This window comes from Dipodomys spectabilis, unplaced genomic scaffold, assembly GCF_019054845.1.
Source record: "Dipodomys spectabilis isolate Male_0828 unplaced genomic scaffold, ASM1905484v1 ptg000587l, whole genome shotgun sequence".
NCBI classification, from domain to species: Eukaryota; Metazoa; Chordata; class Mammalia; order Rodentia; family Heteromyidae; genus Dipodomys; species Dipodomys spectabilis.
The window spans coordinates 650,812-670,189 of record NW_024871264.1 but is presented as its reverse complement, the minus strand read 5'-3'; positions in this window follow the sequence as shown (position 1 = coordinate 670,189).

Sequence of the window (19,378 nt, the reverse complement as noted above, 5' to 3'; positions counted from 1 at the left end):
TGATGAGTTTATCTGAACCCCAAGGCATAATCAAAATCTATTAGCCACAATGTATGAAGTAGCACATATTTATGGCACAGAATATGTACAATGAATTAAATCCTGAATCAAAAGTCTTTGTTGGTTTTGCTATTTAAAAACAAATCAGAAATAGATGGTCATTGAGATGAAGTCTAGACTGGAGGCCTGTAGTGAGCAGTAGAGCATCTGCATAGTGAGCACAAGGCACTGAGTCCAACCCCCAGGATCATAAAAAAGAAGTAGAAGAAAGTGAAAGTGTAGGAGAAAGAGGAAAGGAAAGGAGGAGAAAGGTGTAAGAGAGGAGGAAAGGCATAGCAGGAGGAAGAAGAGGAGGGGACAGGGAGAAAGTTGAAGGGAAAAGGGATGTAACAGGGAAACAGGACCCTGGGGAAAAGAAGCAGGAGAGGAGAGAGAAGGAGAAAGATAAATGTAATATAACAACAAGAATTGTTGGAAAAAATTTTGCATAAGTGATCTGCATGTGCATGGCAGGATTATTTTTAATCAGTGAGAAAGCTAGCACGGTGACAATATGGGTGATACCTGTTGTTCGGTCATTTTATTCTCTTTCTTCAGTGAGGAGTTCAGAAGAAATCCTGTTTGGTGTTTGACAGATATATTCAGGATTTCTTTTTCATGAATTAAACATGAGAAGGAACTATATGCAACCTCCCTTAATTAAAAAAAGAATAGAAGCTATATTTATTAGTATTACTGTGCATGAGGAAATCATGGAGATTTTTTGGTTAATTCAGAGGGCTCCATGCAAAAATATATGACAAGAGGGAATTAAAACTGTTTTTAAAGTATAATACATTATCATTGATGAGAAGTTTTAGTGGATGTTTTTCCTTTTCTTTTTCTTTTTGCCAGTTGTTCAGTGCAGCAGCAAGGCTGTACCCTGGAGCCCTTTCGAAGTCACCACATGAACCTCAATTTCTGTAGTCCCTGTGGGTGTGGGTGCCTCCTCAGGTTACCCGTTGAGAAGTGGGGTCCCCTTCCTTGTGGTGGATGTGCAGTGAGGGGATGTGTGTGCATGCCCCCCAGCATTGCCAGATGAGCCCCGCACATCCTTCCCACCTCCCTTCCCAGTCTCAGTTGCTCCATTTCACTCAGGATCTGGCAGCCATGGGGCTGGAGTTGAATCCACTGCTGCCTTCTCCTCCTCCAGCTGTGCTGGTACTGGTCTGCAGCGGTCTTAGGTGAGAGTGCCATCCCAGGGAGACTCCGTTCCGAGGTCACTGCCTGCCCTCATGGATGTGGGGTGGGGGGACACCATGTTTGTACACTGTACAGTCCACGGGAGAAGGAAGGCTGGGCGGGCAGTCCACCCCTTTGAGGCCAGGCAGCCCAGCTGTGGTTCACCTTATCAGTCATTTATTTATTTATTTATTGAGAAAACACCATACAGAGGGGTTACAATTACATGAGCAATGAGTACATTTCTTATCAAGCCCTTTCCCATCCTCCTCCCCCCACCACCAAAGTTGTAAAGTTCATTTTAGACATAACGACTTGTACATCTCATTGTTGCAATGAGTCCACCTGTATCCCTATTTAAACGATTTGTTTTTGCCCTTCCCCTCTACAAATTATACCAACAGCAAATACAGAGAGAGCAGGGGTATTCAAATGTTTTTCTTTCACTCGATTATTTCTAACATATTTATAAGATGATTTCTTTGTTGCTTTTTATGTCCCTCCTCCACGGTATAACCGCTGCTCTCACCTCATCTGTCTTTAAGGTGGTCTGGAGACTGGAGTTGTGTGCTGGCCCCTCTGCCAGCGGGCTTGTGACAGCTGCGCAGCTCAGCACCCTGGAGCCCCTTCAGCATCCCCACAGACTTCCATTTTCTGGTCCCTGTGGACTCAGGTATGGGCCCATCCCTGCATATGCCCATCAGTGCCAGAGGAGTCTGGACTTTCAATGCACCAGCTGCAGCACCAGGGGCCTGAAGCCCTTCGGCTTTGCTGTGTAGCCTCCTCCTTCGTCCTTTTGGTCCGCATGGCCCCAGATCTGGGTGCCTTTCTGGGGATGCTCCGTTTGGAGGCTCACTACCTACCCTTGTTGTGCTCCAAAGCAGGGAAATGGGTCTGGTCTTGGCAGTGTAGTCCACACAGATGGAAGGCAGGACTTGGGGTCTGCCTTGCCTTCCCTCCTGGCTTTGACCCCTGAGGCTGGTTTGCTTGATCTGGTCACTGATGGAGCCTTGTTGGCCGCAGCCCACCACAACAAGTGCTTCACCTGCTGCAGCAGCAATGTAATGTCCTGGGCCCCCTCAGGGTCACCACAGGGACCTCTGATGGGTCTACATGGGCTGGGTGTGGGTGTCATCCCAGGACTCCCATTATTAAGTGCCACTCCCCTTTGTGGTACTGGAAGCAAGAGGTGCCACATATAATTTCTACTTTCTAACATTTTCCTTCACTAAGATAAACAGAACTGGGAGATTTAAGTAACTTTTATAAAAACCAAATATTCAACCTATATCACTTCAAACTGTTAAACCATTGTAATATTTTTTATCCAGTAGTAATTCTTTCTGTAATTACTTATTTTACTTTTGAATGTAACTAATATATTTTGTGTGTGTGTTTTACTATTCTAGTATAACTTCGTTTGCACTACTTAATACAATTTTTTTCAAATTCTGAGATTTAATCATGTGTTATGGATAAGAGTTTTGTTGCACTTTTATTTCAGTTTGCCATTATGGCCTTATAAATACAAACAATAAAATCCATTTTTGTTAGTATCAAGTTCAATGATTTTGGACTATAGACTCAAGGATATAGCATTAGATATCATACAGTATTATGTATCACTTTGTTTAAAACTGCTCCATAAAATAAGTAGTAATTCAGGTGGCAGCCACTTCATCTGGCATGCTGATCCCTCTGGTGAAGTAGGATCCTAATGGCAGTCTGTCCAAATCGGGCCCTTGTGGGCACCTCGCCTGGGACTGTGGGAGAAGATCAGGGTACACCTCCTGTTGGGCTAGGGCAGCAACCCAGTAGCTTCTGTGTGAATGACACAGTGCCACTGACTCACATCTAGCACCTGCCTGCCCCGTGGGCCTGGGCTCTGAGGATCAGCCCCTGGGAGCACACACACACCGTAGGGCAGAGACCGCCCACCTAGGAAGGAGTGCAGACTGAATAGAAGCCACTCTGTGGATCAGCTTGTACAGTATTTATCCTTCATGGAGCAGGGGACGATTCTGCTCCGCTGTGGGGAGAAGACAAGAAAGACAGGCCCAGGAGGGGTGATGCCAACTTTTGTATTCAGGCTGGCAAGGAAACTTTCCTCCACGCACTTTCCAGCAGGCTCAGGAAGCCCTTCCATGCTCCTGGTCCATGGAGTAGTAGCCAGGAACACTCACGTCTGATACTCCTGGCTGCTCTTTTGGGTTTGTTTGTTAATTTATTCAGAGAGCCTCTCCCTCAGACAGCAAAGTTATATTCTGGGTTTTGTAAAACGTTCTGCATCTGAGCATTCTCAGTGTTTGGTTTTTGTGTTGTTTTTTGTAAATGGGTTGTAAAATTTGTGTTTTAGGTTTTGAGGTGCAGGAAGAGGAGCCAGATTATGAACATAGTTTCCTACAAGCCTTTCATCTAAAACTGAAAACAGATTCTCTCTAAAACTGCCTTTCAGGAAATAAATTTGAGATGGGAAAAGGCTCTTTTATCATGAGATCAAAATGTGCTATTTTTATATGCATGTTTTATACGTTCAAAATACAATTAAGTAATTCACTATCTAGGAACAATTTTTCAGACCTAAGATATAAGTGTTTTGGGAGCTAGAGGCAGGGTTATTATGAGCTTTATCCAAAGGGAGGGAAGGAAGTTAAAATCCATAGATGACTTTGTAGAATCAAAGTGGTAATACAAAATAAGAATCACAAAAAAACCCTCTGTGCTATTCGGGGTCTTTTATTCTTCCATAATAATTTTTGGATTGCTTCTTCTATTTCATTTAAGAGTGAGATTGGGATATTGATAGGTATCACAGTGAATTTGGATATAGCTTTTGGCAGTATTGCCATTTTCATGATGTTAATCCTCCCAATTCATGAGCATGGGAGGTTTCCCACTTCCTTAGTTCTGCTTTCTTTTTCTTTTTAAGGTTTTTAAAGTTTCCATCACAGAGGTCCTTTACCTCTTAAGTTAACTCCTAGGTATTTTATTTTTTCGTGCGGCTATTAAAAAGGGGTTGCTTTCCTAATTTCAGCCACACTCTTATTGTTATTGGAATACAGGAAAGTCTTTGATTTCCGAGGGTTAATTTTATACTCTGCTAGTTTGCCAAAATTTCTGATCAGCTCAACTAACTTGGGAGTGGAGTCATGGAGTTCTTTAAATACAAGATCATGTCATCTGCAAAGAGGGAGAGTTTTACTTCATCTTTCTCTATTTGGATCCCCTTTCAGTTGGCATCTTGTCTTACTGCCCCAGCTAGCATTCTAATACTAAGTTGAAGAGGAGTGGAGAGAGTAGACATTTTTAATCTCACTCCTGTATTTATAAGAAATGGCTGTAACTTTTCACCATTAAGTATAATACTGGCTGTAGGTTTGTCAATCCTTAACAGAAAGAACAGTACTGGAACAATATCAGTTCCAAATTTCAAACTCTACTAAAAAGCCATAGTAAAAGAAGAGCTTGGTACTGACACAAGAATGGACCTGAGGACCAATGGAATAGGACTGAAGACTCAGAAATGAATCCACTGACCTATAGCCACTTACTCTTTCACAAGGGAGCTAAAAAAACAGAATGGAAGACAGACAGCCTTTTGAGTAAATGGTGTGGGAAAAATTGGTTAAACACCTGTAGAAAACTAAAGCTAGATTCTGTAAATATCACCCTGCATGAGAATCAACTCCGAATGGATCAAAGACCTCAAAATAAAAGAAGACACCAAGAAAACATTACATGAAGGAATAGGAATAACTCTAGGGCTTTTTTTTTTTTTAGCACAGACAGAAATTTTCTTAATAGAGAGCCAGAAACAAAAGAAATCAAAGAAAGTTTGGACAAATGGGATTGCATGAAACATCAGATCTTCTGCAAGGCAAAGGTCATAGCTAGCAAGATCAATAGAAAGCTCACATACTGGGAGAAGATCTTCTCGACACAAGGTCTTATATCTAAAATATACTTAGGACTCAAAAAAATAAATCCCCCAACAATAAATCTTCAAAGAAACAACTGCTCGATAACTAAGTGTGCTAAAGACTTAAAGAGAGACTTCTCTGAAGAGGAAATAAAAATGGCCATTAGACACATAAAGAAATGCTCAACTTTTCTGGCCATAAAAGAAATGCAAATCAAGACAACATTGAGATTGCACCTCACTCTAGTTGAATGGCAATAATGTAAGAAATGTAATAACAACAGATGTTGGAGGGGATGTGGTTAAAAGGGAACCCTACTGCATTGTTGGTGGGATTGTAAACTTGTTTAACCACTTTGGAAAGCAGTATGGAAGTTGTTCAAAAGACTCCGTGTAGAGCTCCCCTATGATCCAGCAATCTCACTTTAGGGCATTTACCCAAATGATCACAAACAAGGTCAGACCAAAGCTGCCAGTGCAACCATGTTTATTGCAGAATTAGTCACCATAGCAATGATATGGAATCAACTCTGATGCTCCTCAGTAGATGAATGGATCAAGAAAATGTGATATATATCTATATATATGTATATAGATATAGACATACACACACAATGGAATTCTATGCCTCCATTAGAAAGAATGACATTACCCCATTTGTTAGGAAATGGAAAGACTTGGTAAAAATTAAATTAAGTGAAGTAAGCCAGGCCCAAAGAAACATAGGCCCATGGTTTCCCTTGTTTGCAAGGACTAGTACATGTCTAGGACAAGCAGAGAAGATCAAAGGTTATGTACATATGACCATATAAAATGATGTTAAGCGAAATGTACCCCAAGTCAGAGACATAGTGGTTTTTTCTTTCTTGCTTTTGTTTTTAATATACTTATAATGTACTATGTGATTCTTTTGTAGGTTCATCCCCCCCCCCCCCCATGGTATAATCCCTGTTTTCACTGTATTTGATCAAGTGTTCTGCATTTTGTATATACATTTTTGTAATTTGGGGAGTGGAAGGGATATAGCAGAATGCTTAAATGGGGATGCAGGTTGACCCATTGTGATGATGAGATGTAGAGGACACTGTGTCAAAAATGAATTTACAGTGTCGGGCAGGGGTCAAGGAGGGAGGAGTTGGGGAGGTGGGGAGGGAAGGGCTAGGGGAAAAACAAAGGAGGAGGTAACAATGCTCGATAGGAAATGTACTCATTACCCTACTCATGTAACTGTAAACCCTCTGTGCAGATTTTTACAATAAAAAATATAAAAAAATCTCTGCCTGGTGTAGATTTCCAATGCTGCCCTCGGCATTGCATTTTTTGCCTTTTTTGGCTGTGGTTAGGTCTGCCTGTCCAGTGGATCAGTAGTCTTCAAGGCATCTTGGTCCTGAAGTGGACTTGGATTATCCATTGGTTGTTGGAACCAGGCCAAGGACAGGACAAAACCACTTCCAGGGCCTGGCTTCTTCATTCCCCATGCAACTAGGATTGAAAGCAGTATTTCTCTGAATTTGTCCCCAGAAAAATCACTGAACCAAAAGGCAAAGTCACCAAACACCTCCCCTCCTCACCCCATCCCCTCCTTTCTCCCTCCTTGGGAAAATACAAAATAATTTTGCAGGTTTTAGAAAACACACAAATTGCCCACCACCTCCCCTGGTAAACTAGGTTTTAAGTCACTAAGTCATGTAAACAGATAATGCCCCATTCATTATTCTGGACAACATCTTCAGGTTGTTGGATGCTTTAATTTTTTGTTGTTGGTGGTGGTAGGAGGACCTGAACTCTGGGTCTGGGTGCTGTTCCTGGGCTGTTCAGCTCAAGGCTAGTGCTCTATCACTTGAGCCATAGTGCCATTTCCACTTTTTTCTGCTTGTGTGGTGCTGAGGAATTGAACCCAGGACCTCATGCATGCAAGACAAACACTCTACCACTGAGTCTCCTTCCCAGGCCTAATGCTTTAATTCTTTAAAATTTCTTCTTGTCAGTCATGGGGTTTGAACTCAGGACCTGGGTGTCAATATATCCCTAATTTCTTCAGATCAAGGAGAGCCCTGACCGCTTGAGCCACAGTGCCACTTCCTGTTTCTAGACAAGCATCTCTCAGACTTTCCTGCCAGGGTTTGCTTTGAGCAGTGAATTTTTAAATTATATTTCTTCTACGTGTTTATTGGAACATTACAGTTTTTCTGAAATTTAAAGTTTTCTATAAACCTTTGTCTTCAAGTAATCCAACAGCATTAAATATTACATTTAGAAGCTATCCTATAGCACATCAATTTTGACATTATTATGGTAAGATGAAAATCTTATTCTTTGTAGAAAAATCCCATTAAAGTCCAAATGGGAAATATGCTAATTTCAGCAGTCTTGAATCTCCTTCCTCTTTTTTTTTCTCACCAGTATCTTTTCTTGTTTTGGAACAAGTGTCATGGACTGTCCAACCATTCAAAAGAAAGCTTAGTCCATTAATTTAATAGAAAAGGAATGCAGCCTGCCTGCATGTGAAGGCAACTTTGAGTATAATGTTAATCTGATAATTCACATCATTGAATTTTCAAAGTTGTTTTGATAATTTTTTGTTAAACCATTCGTTAAAGAGGTTCCAAATAGCAATAATAAAAACCAATGTTTTGCTTTCTAAGAAGGTTTTAAAAGCTAGTAATTCAACAAACACATTCTATCCTTCCATGATTCCATGGTGAAGAATTTCTCTTTTATAATTGCCCTTACCACTGACTCCCTCCCTTCAAACTAGCAGCTTTATTCATTTTTATTGTTACAGCTTTCATTTTGGTACTAGCATCCGTAATCTCCTTATAGTATTTGACAATGAGATTTCATTTGTTGTTAGAGAGCTCAATTTATATTTCCAAAGGCAGCCTCATGAGCATATCATAGAGCATAAAATCTTGAATATCATTAACGTGATCCTATACAATTATTCCATAAATTAATATAAGTACCACATAAATGTGCATTTTCATATAATTTTTAAAATGCAAAGTAGTTACATATATATGTCAAAAAATAATTCAGACCATTAGTAGAAGAGACTAAGCTAAACCTTTTGCATCATCATCAATATTCTTTGTAAAATTTTCTTTTCTCATAAACTTTCACCTTAGGGCCTTCTTTTCCTAGCAAGAAGTTATGTGATGTCCTTGGATTTTAGTGACCTCTGAGTAACCTCTTTTCTTTCCACCACCAGTTAGTCCCTCATGTTAAATACCTGAGGAATAACTTGGCCCAATGTGCCTGCAAGAGGAGTACCCAAGTTGACTGTCTATGCCCAATCTACCCTTTGTTTGGGAATGGGGTATCAGAGAGAGGGGTGTCAGGGATCAGGTAGCTGGAACCATGGTGTTATGAATTATGGGTAGCAGAAAAGAGTAGTAGAGACTAGGATACCAGGGAAAGGGTAACTGTGACTGTAATTGCTGAGTTGCAGTGTCAGGAAATTGGGTAGCAGCAACAGCTTTGCAGGGGTTGGGGTAGCTAATACAGGCATCCAGAACTGTTTAGCAGGGACAAGGAAGCATAGACAAAGTGAAAGAGCAAAAGTTGTGAGGGATTGTGGGGCACAATCAGGGTAAAAAGGTCATGAGTGTGCAAACTGGGTAGCCAGTACTATGGTAGAAGCAATTTTCATGGTGGACTGATGTGGTGCAGAGCTCTGGGTTTGCCTCTCCAGTTTTGGCTGTTAGATCTTTAGGGAAACTACCTCTAGCAGCTATTATCAGCTTGTTGTGTTCAGGCATGTGCCATCTATAAATGTCTACTCCAAGTAGATTGCATTCTTTGACACCAGTTATAGGATCTTTGCTCTAAGCATCCTGAGAGACCACACTCCACAATGCTGCAGAACAGGCTCCACATAGTGAGCTGCAATCACCTCATACAACTCTTGCTGCTCCTCTCCAATGTCAATTATGATAGCAAGGGATCTGAGATGTGCTCAGCAGCAGTGCTCTGGGAAGCTACCAATTCTTACTCTGGCATTCTGGGAGCTCCCTAGCAATGGGAAAGAGCACTTGCTGCGGCTCTTCCAACTTCTCTCTGTGGCTCTGGACAGCCAGACTCTTGTACCTCAGATGGGTTACTTTGATGTCCAGGTGGCCTCAAACTTGCTCTATCTTCTCTCTCTAGGTGCTCTTCAGCTTCAGCTTCAGCTGCCTCTCCTTTTCCCTCCAGGTAGCTCACTTCATCCCCACATCCTTTGAATTCTGCTTCATATCACACCAAGGCCTTCCACTTTCTCATTTATCTCTGTAGCTGCGAATCTGGCACAACAAGCTATATGTAACTTCTGTATCTGTTTACCAAGATTTGAGCTGGAATCCAAGGTGGTACTAGCTCACTGAGAACATGGGAAGCATCTTAACTACTCCCATGCCATTCACTGCTCATTGAGAAAGATGCAAATGTGTTGTGGTCAGTCTCTCCTTCTCCATTTCTGGCTCAGCAGAATAAAGTGAAGTCACAGTGGAGCTACCAGACAGCTGCTATGTAAGAAAGTGACCCAACCAAAGATAATTTTGTGAGGGGATACATATCAAATGTAGTAGGATGAATGCACATATTTATAGGACACTACTAAGGGCTTTCATCTGACTAGTTATGTTATGTCCAAAATGGCAGACCAATCTTAGGCTCTTGCCTAGATCTTCCTGTTCTGAAGGCCCTGAGGACTCCTACATACAACTCAGACTTAATGACATGGGTAAATAAAACAGTAGGTGAGTATGGATTAGTATTCTGAAGGTGTGCTAAGGTGTTGTCTTGTCATGACTACCATGAAATCAATGTCCTTTCTCTGACTTTCACCATAGTTCTTTATTTGGCATAATTGGCAAGTTTCTTAGTGTGCCACTTTCTCCTGTTAGTTCAGTGCACAGGTTAAAACATTAAGCATGCCAAACCATGGGTTTCCATTGTCCTAGTAGAAGTTTTGCATTCTAGGATCTTCCTTCTTAGTAAGTCTATTCTTGGGCCCTTATATGCATATGCTCACAGAAGTGAATGTCTCACAAACCATGGAACATAGTTGGCCAATGATGATTAGCTCACACAGAGACTCAAGAAGTTTGTGTCTGTAGCCTTTCTGAGAGGCCTTGGACTAGGTACTGTGGGCAACATTGACAGTAATTCCTCAGAGCAATACCACTGGCAGCAAGTGAGCCCTGACTACTACTTAGCCCTTACTAGTTCTCCCTCGGGTATGAACACATGAACAAACCCAGTTTAGCTTACTGTACAGTGTCCTCATCAATGAAATCATTTTGAGCCTAGGAAAAACTCTCCATTTGAAAAGCAGTACACATAAGAAGCAGATGATGGCCCACACTCAAATGCTCCAGGAGAACAGAGTATAAGGGTGTCTACACAGTTGGGAAATAGGATTCTGAAGGGTGGGAAGGGATGATTTTAGATAGCAAACTTAGAAGTAATTATATGAATTCCTAACCTAACTTTCTTCTGCCCCTCAGATTCAATTCAGGAAGTGGTGCAATGTTTATAATCACAAAATGGAGTTTTTAATCCCAGGCCCAAACTTTAGGTGTTCTTGTTACGTCTTCACACCTGCTGCTGATGTAAACAGTCAGAAGGGCAAAGGGGAAGGGAGCCCCTGCACAGGAATATAAATGGAGCTTACAAGCCACTGCAATCTCTGACTTTCTATGTTGAAGGTAAGATAAAAGGCAGTTTGAGTTCCTAAGAACTCAGTTTCTAGGCTACATGGCTCCTTCAGAAATTCTTTCCCTCCTCCTGTGTTTTGAGAGCAACAGTTAGCACAGTACTTCTGTCTCTTAGGGGCAATCTTTCTCTTCACACAATGCTTAAAGTAGACAATAGGTGGAAGCTGCCATTAAATAAAAAAAAGTATGAAATCAGGCTGGGAAGATGGCTCAGTGGTAGAGTGCTTGCCTTGCATGCATGAGGCCCTGGGTTCAATTCCTCAGCACCACATAAGCAAAAAGAAAAAAGCCGGAAGTGGCGCTGTGGCTCAAGTGGTAGAGTGCGAGCCTTGAGCTGAAGAGCTGAGGGACAGCGCCCAGGCCCAGAGTTCAGGCCCCACGACCGGACCACGCCCTTCCCCAAAAAAGTATGAAATAACACACAGTGAGTGCGTCCCCTGAATTCCTGGACCTAACAATTTCTCATTTCTGAAGAAAAAATGATTATGGGTGAGTACTAACAACTTCCACTGCATGGTGAGCTTAGAACACTTTTCCCAAGGCAGGTTCTGTCCAGGTGTTAGGATGGCTGAGATCTACTGGATCAATGAACTTACAGACAATGCAAGACAGAAAAGTCTAAGAGACTGAGTCTCAAAAGAAGAAACTGGACCAAGAAGAGAAAACTTATCATTGCTGGAAATGGAGAAATTCAGAGAATGTTTCTCTGAATACAGACAGGGTAAAATTATAACGAAGTTCTAAGTTGTGGCTCATCAGTAGAAACTATCAAGTCAAACCTCATTAAAGCTAAAAATAAAACTTATAAAAATAAAAAAAAACTATTTGGATTTCAGTACTAACATCTATTTTAAGATGTGTGTGTGTGTGTGTGTGTGTGTGTGTGTGTGTGTGTGTGTGTGTGGTGTCTGAGATTATGTATGGGACAGCATTGGTTCTTAAAAATCACAATATTGATGCTGTCCTTTAGGTTTCCAATTGAAGTCTGCTGGTGTTCTAGCTCTACCAGTTGAAACACACAATTCTCAATTTCTTCTGATTAACTGCAGATAAACATGTAATGGATATGTCAACCTGGGTTGGTTTCAGACTATGATCTTCAGATCTTACTCTCTGGAGTAGGTAAGGTTTAAGAGTGAGCCACTATGCTCAGCCCAGTATTTCCAGCAAGTTACTTAATCTTTCTGAATCTCAGCTTCTTCATGTGTGGAAAGTGAAGAGAATTACTTTGTGGACCTTAGAATCTGGTGGAAGTTATGACTGGGTGCAGGAAGTATAAGTGTTAAGGATGTGTGTACAGAGCCTGACACTCTCATAAAACTATTGATGTTTATATTGAAATGAATTCCAGGAATTGGAAACAAGAGGGATTTTTCTGTTCTAGTTTATCCATTTATGGGCATTGAGGGAGCCAGAGATATTCAAGGAGAACAGGGAAACAAATGCAGTAGTTGTACTCTGTAGATATTATGTTCACAATGAACTATACCACTGTGGACAGGGACAGGAGGGAAAATCAGAGACAGAGAGCAAAGGAAGGGATGAGATTGTCAAACCAGAAATGAACTCATTACCTGATTTACAAAATTAAAAATCTGGGTTGATGATTCTCTCCTCCAGTTTTTGTAGGTGCCCTTAAGGCCCATCGATGGAGATTTTGAAGGTTAACTTATATGATAATTAATATAGAGCCAGAATCTCTTAAGAAATTTTATGAAAAGCATTTCATTCTTAGTACTGGTTTCTCTTTGAGTGGTGATTCTATATGTTGTTGGCAGAGCTAATTTTTTTCCTTCTTGTCTTTAGTACTTGTCAGGTGTTGAAATCCTTCTTAAAGCTTTGCAACAGAGGTCTGCTATATCTTGGCACCCTGCCCCTAACTAAAATGGTAATCAACCTTTGAAATTAATGTACTTGATATGAGTTTTATTTATTTATTTAATTTGTTTTTGGTGGTGAACTCTGGGCCTGGTCGCTGTCCTTCAGCCCTTCAGCTCAAGACTAGTGCTCTACCACTTGAGCCACAGTACCTCTTCTAGCTTTTCTGCTTAGGTGGTGCTGCAGAATCAAACCCAGGGTCTCATGCATTCAAGATAAGCTGTCTACCACCGATCCACCTTTTCAGCCCTTAGGAGTGGTATTTTTGTGCACGGATCTATCAAGCAAATCTATTTACCAAATGTATTCATTTGCCACTATACATATTCAAAATTATGAATTATCTGATATTTTAATGAATAAAACTGTTATCATTGTTACCAGGAATTGTTTGTCTCCTCATGCTGTAAACATGGAGGAGGCATTTTAAACTAAAACTACAAAATAAATTTTAAGATCTTGGTGTTAACAAATGTGTCCAGGTGTTGTTACATTAAACAGAGAATTCAAAATGGTTTTTCTTCATGAATACAGAGATCAAAGTTCTTATAATACTTTTTTCAAAATGCAAATTAAAGGGAAAATCAGTCAGGAGGTAAAATTTATATTGAATGTAAATTTTTAAAGAGGAAAAGAAGATCCTAGATGGCAGACTAAAGACAAAGCAATATCAGAGCCCTATATGCTCAATACTAAATAAAAAGCTTTAATTGAAAAATTCAGCTGGAATGTGCGCATCAGGCAAAGGCAAGCAATCAGAGCCTACCACCAACAAAGAAACACCATAATGTATATCTCAGAAAAAGGAAACAAGTTCAGACCAGGGCTCAACATCCTTAACCTTGATTTCAATGATACACATACACCCCCCCTACACACACACAGAAACACTCACACACACACACACACACACACACAAGAATGTATGCAACAGCTCAACCTACTCACATCCATTCAACATGAATCAAAGATCTTCCTGTAATATTTGAAACTTTAAAAGTTTCTTGTAAATAATTGATAACAGATGCATAAGCAATTATTTTTGAATAGCATCTGCTATGAAAATGAGAGTTCATGATGGTTATAACTACTTAAACATCTCTGAATCTCGAAAGAATTAAACTAGAGACAATCTGAATTTGGGGACTATATTTCTACCAGCTCTTCTGCAAAGGCTTAATAAGAAGTTACGAAATCTAAACTTAAATACCAAATCAATACAATTAATAATTGTGTAAGTGAAGTGAAAGACACTGATCAGAGACTTACGCTGTCTCCAGTTCTCAGCCAGCTGCACACTGTGGCACCTTTGATTCTGCTGGGCCTGGCCCACAGTTGTATCCCCAGAGCAGTGATCCTGCTGGGGTTGGGGCTGGGAGATTTGTGGAGAGGAGGGGTGGCCATGGGGGAGGCCAAGCTGGGATTGGGGGTGGTGGTGGTAGGGAGAGGATGGGAGGCCCTGGCAGAGGCTGGTGAAGGGAGGAAGGAGGCAGTAGCCCAGTGGCTCAGGAAGCAGCAGCTGCAAAGGCAGCTGGGTTCTGGGGAGTGTCTGTGAGGTGGGGAGTTTGGCCCCTGGGGTCTGGTGGCTGGGTGAGGAGAGGAAGGAGTCTCAAATCCCACCTAAACAGACAATGAGAAATGAGACAACCATTGGCTGAAGAATTTCAAGAAGAAAGGCAGGGACTTGGGACTTATAGGTAAACTCTGGGGGCGGGGAGGGCAGCAGTGTTGGACAAGTGGTAGTCATGCCTCTCTGGAGGCCCTTGGAAGTGAGTGAGGGCCAGCTCTGCTGTGGGCTTGGCCTCACTCTCGTCTTGAAGCAGGCACCGTATAATTCTGCCTGGAATCTTTAATAGCAGCTTAGTTTAACCTTAAAGTCTAATTTATTTGTTTTGCTTTTTGTTTTTTTTGCTTAAAGTAATAGAAGAACTGGTGGGACAATCTGAAAGGATCTCTGGCTTCTTATTTTCTCATCACCCTGAGCTACAACTTGTGTGCTACCAGCTTAGATGATGGGACTTTGAGATTCTGGAAAGCAGATGCACATCATAAGGCCCCATGGCTTTGGGATTTCTCACACTCTTTTTAAAATGTAATTGTTACTAAGGTGTGTACAGTGATTTCACAATTCATGTAATGTGTACATTTGTCTTATAGACAATGCCATCCTTTCCTGAGCTTTTTCCCAGTTTCTGGTTTTTTTTTTTTTTGTTGTTGATTGTTTTTGTTTTTGTTCCTGACCTTCAGCTTGAACTCAGGATTGGGTGTTGCCCCTGAGTTTTTTGTAATCAAGGTTACTCTACCTCTGGAGCCCCAGCTCCTTTTATGGCTTTTTGGTTGTTAATTGGAGAGAAGAGACTCACAGATTTTCTCACTCCATCTGGCTTTGAACTGTGATCATCAGCCTCCTGAGTAGCTAGGATTCTAGGCCTGAGTCCCCAGTGTCCAGCTACTAAAGTGTTGGCTTCATGCTTCCCTGTTTGTGTTACAACTTTCCTTAACTCTTGGCACTAATACTACATATTGCTTGGCTCAAATCTGAATCAGTGGAACATGCTGTATTTTGAGGAAGGCAGGAATAGGAAACTGTAGGCCATGGGGACATATAAACTAAACAAATCATTGGGAACATGGCATAAAGACAAATAAGTTTATTGCCAGTTGACTGTGTCATGTCTTTACTGTTAATTCTGCATGGCCTGTGGATGATGTTATACATATCCAAATGGTCATTGGCAGAAATAAGGTTTCTCATCCTGTTCTATAAACAAAACAAAAACCAACCAAAAAATACTACCTCTGAGTCCAGCAATTTCCTCTAATTAGAGATCAGTATGCCCTAGTTTATGAAAAAATATCCATTATTCAAGTGCTGCTACTTTTTCTAACCACAAAAATAATGAAATATGTAGTTGTCTGTAGAATTGTGTATGAAAGGCATCATTTTAATTCACAAAAAATTCAGACATTTAAATGTTTATTTATCTATTTTTTGTCAGTTGTGGGGCTTGAACTCAGTGCCTGGGCACTGTCTGTGAGACTCTGTGCTCAACATAGTTAGCACTCTACCAATTGAGCCACAGAGCCACTTCTGACTTCTGAGTTGTTAATTGGAGGTAAGAGTCTTATGGGATTTTTTCTTCCTGAGCTGACTTAGAACTGTGATCCTCAGATCTCAGCATCCTGAGTAGCTGGGATTACAAGAATGACCCACTGGCACCTGGCTTCAATAGTCATTTTTAAAATGATGAACTGCTTGGTGCCTCTGGCTCACATATATAATCCTAGCTATACTTAGGATTACAGGTATGAGAAACAAACACTAGGTGTGTGTAGTTCATGATGGTTTATATTGACATGTTTTGATATTGTTTGTTTCTTATACTACATTGCTCTTATTTTTATTTTCACCTAGGTGGGAGTGATAGGTGCTAGCCAGTGTTGAACCTTCTTTGGTTGAGATGGAGCCATGTGGCTCCATGGCATGAAATTGAAATCCTCCAGCTCTCAGCTCCCAATGAACCTGGGATGATAGATATATTCCATCACGCAGAGCCAGTGGTTGGGGAGCATTGCAGGAAAAACTACACTGGTCTTGAACTGATGTCCCAAATAGCTAGCTTTACAGGCATATGCCTTCAAAACCTTGTTGTATTCTGTTTCACTTTGAAGTAGTGTTTGTACATACTTACAGAGTACAATGATAACACACTACATGTTTAATATATAGAAGTCAATACAATTAGCAGGTTAATCTCCTAAAACATTGAAGCTAATGTATTTTGGTAACCTCCTGACTGTGCTAGTTATTTTAGAATATACCATAAACATGAATACATTGATAATGTGTACTAGAAGATTGAAAGTTTATAGAGATTGAGACAAGCTAGACTATGTGTAGTAAATATATATTTATCCATTGCTGCTCTGAAGAACATTATCATATATTCACTGTGACAATACCACCATATATTCACCATGACAATAATTTTCTTGCAGTGTAGAATTTTCCATTTCATAATCTGCCATCTTTTATCTTTTTTACAATCTTCTTATAAGTATGAATGCTTTCTTGTTTCTTATAATGTTTTGAAATTATTTTAAGATGGAATTAAAATTCATTGAGTCTACTGTAATTATCTCATTTTGTTTGGTTTTGTAATGCTAAATCATTAAGACCAAGGTTTCCTGAAAGTGATGCCAGCAGACTATATCACTAAATTTTATTCTAATTACCTCTTATTATTGTATTTTGATATAGGGTTTTATTGTTGCTGTTTAATAATATAGAGTGTGGTGAAGGTGGACTGAAACTTGCAACCCCACTGCCTCCAATAACAATGCTTTCTTACTAGGATCTGGAAGCACATAATTTATCACTCTAGCTAACAGGAGGTTGAGACCTGAGATTTACTTCAGACAGCCTGAACAGGGAATTTTATGAGTCTCTCCTCTCCAGTTCAGTACAGAAAACTTGCAGTGAAACTGTAGCACAATTGGTAGGGCACTACACTCAAGGGAAAAACACTCGGGATTGTCATATAGCCCCTGAGCACAAGCCCTAAAACACACATATGCACAGACACACATTCACCCACATACACACACACTCTCACATGTACACGAACAAAATTGCAGGCAATGTTGTACCTTAAATTCTTATCCAGGGGTTGGACAACAGTCCACTTATTTGTGAAGGTTTTCCTTGATTATTTTGAAGGAGGAGGATAGTTCATGGGACACAGATGACAAGACTTTAGTGAGGAATACTTTATAAATGACTAGCTTATAAAAAGAACAGGAGCACAGCTTTTATCTTTAAATAGTACATTCCTTCAACTATAGTATTTTAAAATAATAATCATTGAATTATGAGAAGAGAATGCAGCACCTCTTCCCTTCTCCCCTTCCCCTCTGTCATAAAATATGACAAAATTATCAAAAATAGTCTTTTATCTTACAAGAATGAACACTTGTAAAAATGTCTGACTATATGTGTAATGTTTGTTTTTCAATACTTGTTTGATTTTCCCACCTCTAAGTACTTGCCTTTTTTCCAGATGACAGCATACAGGGGCATCAAGAGCAAACAGAAGATTAGGAAACAAAAACCTTACAATGTCCTAGGAAGTAGATGTCAAAAATAGATGCAAGAAGCACATGGCAGGCTGACAGGGCCATGAGATGCAAAATGATTTGTGCATTATGAGAGAAATAGTGACAAATAAGGCCTGGATCTGACCTAGGAAGGGCTCCTTGAGGCTGAGACCATGCCTGTATCTAGGCTTAGCTGAGGATGTTGGGAATTGACAATGTCCACATGTGGATATAGTGATGTGAGAGGGGAGATTTCAGTCTCCAGTTTGTCTTTGGGATGGTCTTATGTGACCAAACAGCTTAGATCATTGGACTCTGAGAAATGACACTACCTACCTCACAATGGAATAGAATATAGAACTATGAGAGCCAAGCAACTGTAACTGACATTCAGCTCAAGCCAGCTCACTTGGCCTGTGGTGCAGGAACAAGAAAGATGTTCTTGTGTTGTTTTCAAAGTTCAAGAGACTCAGCTCTCAGGCATGAGAGGTATGAGTGCCTCAATCAATGCTGCAGACTTTGGATCAGTGCCAAATTACCAATCCAATGTCTCAGGCCTTTTTTATAAGAAGAAACCAAGGGAATCACAAGGCAACTCAGGCAAGTATAACTATGACAGGAAACCTATCTAATCTCATCCAGCCCATATTAGAACCTTCTTCTTGTGTGCTTTTATATGTGTATACTGAAAAAATATTTACTGTGTACTTTTCAATCCACTCTATTACAATTACTCAATTTGAAGGGTACTCCCACTTCCACATTTCAAAGATCCATTCTTTTTACCACCTCAGTGTGACAATGAATCAGCCCAAACCCTGAATGTGCCTTATAACATATGGATCCTGGACTCAGGCTTGCTGGAAATGCTGGTAATGGACCTGGTCCCTGACTACCAGAAAGGTGATCCCTTCTATGTTGGAAACTTCCTATACCACTACAGAGAGTGGGAGACAATGGAGCAGTTGCTGGATAGTCTGTTTAAAAAGTGAATGTTCTTAAGCCAGGTGCCAGTGGCTCATGCCTGTAATCCTAGCTACTCAGGAGGCTGAGATCTGAGGATCATAGTTCAAAGCCAGCCTGGACAGGAAAGTCCAGGAGACTCTTATGTCCAATAAACCACTAGAAAACCGGAAGTGGCGCTGTGGCTCAAGTGGGTGAGTGATAGTCTTTAACTAAAGAGCTAAAGGATATCACCCAAGCTCAGAGTTCAAGCCCCACAACCAACAAAAAAAAAGTGAGTGTTCCTCTTTCAAACTCAGGGTTGATGAGACCCCTTAGCAGAGTATTGGAATACTTGGCACCTTTCTGAGACTGTTTCACTGGAGTCTGATCAAGGAGCTTGGCTTGAGACAAAGAAGTACACTCTCTGGCTAATTCCTTAGGACTGGGCTGCCAGAGCATTTCATTTGCCTCAGAAGCTAGTGGAGCCTTAGCAGTTTGCTTGCTGAGAGACCAGCATTAAAGGAATGAGCCCGTGGCATCCAACGTCCACCCTCACCTAGAAAATCACTATCTTGGAGGCCTTTGAAGGAATATAGACAGAAGAAAGGATGCAACTTAA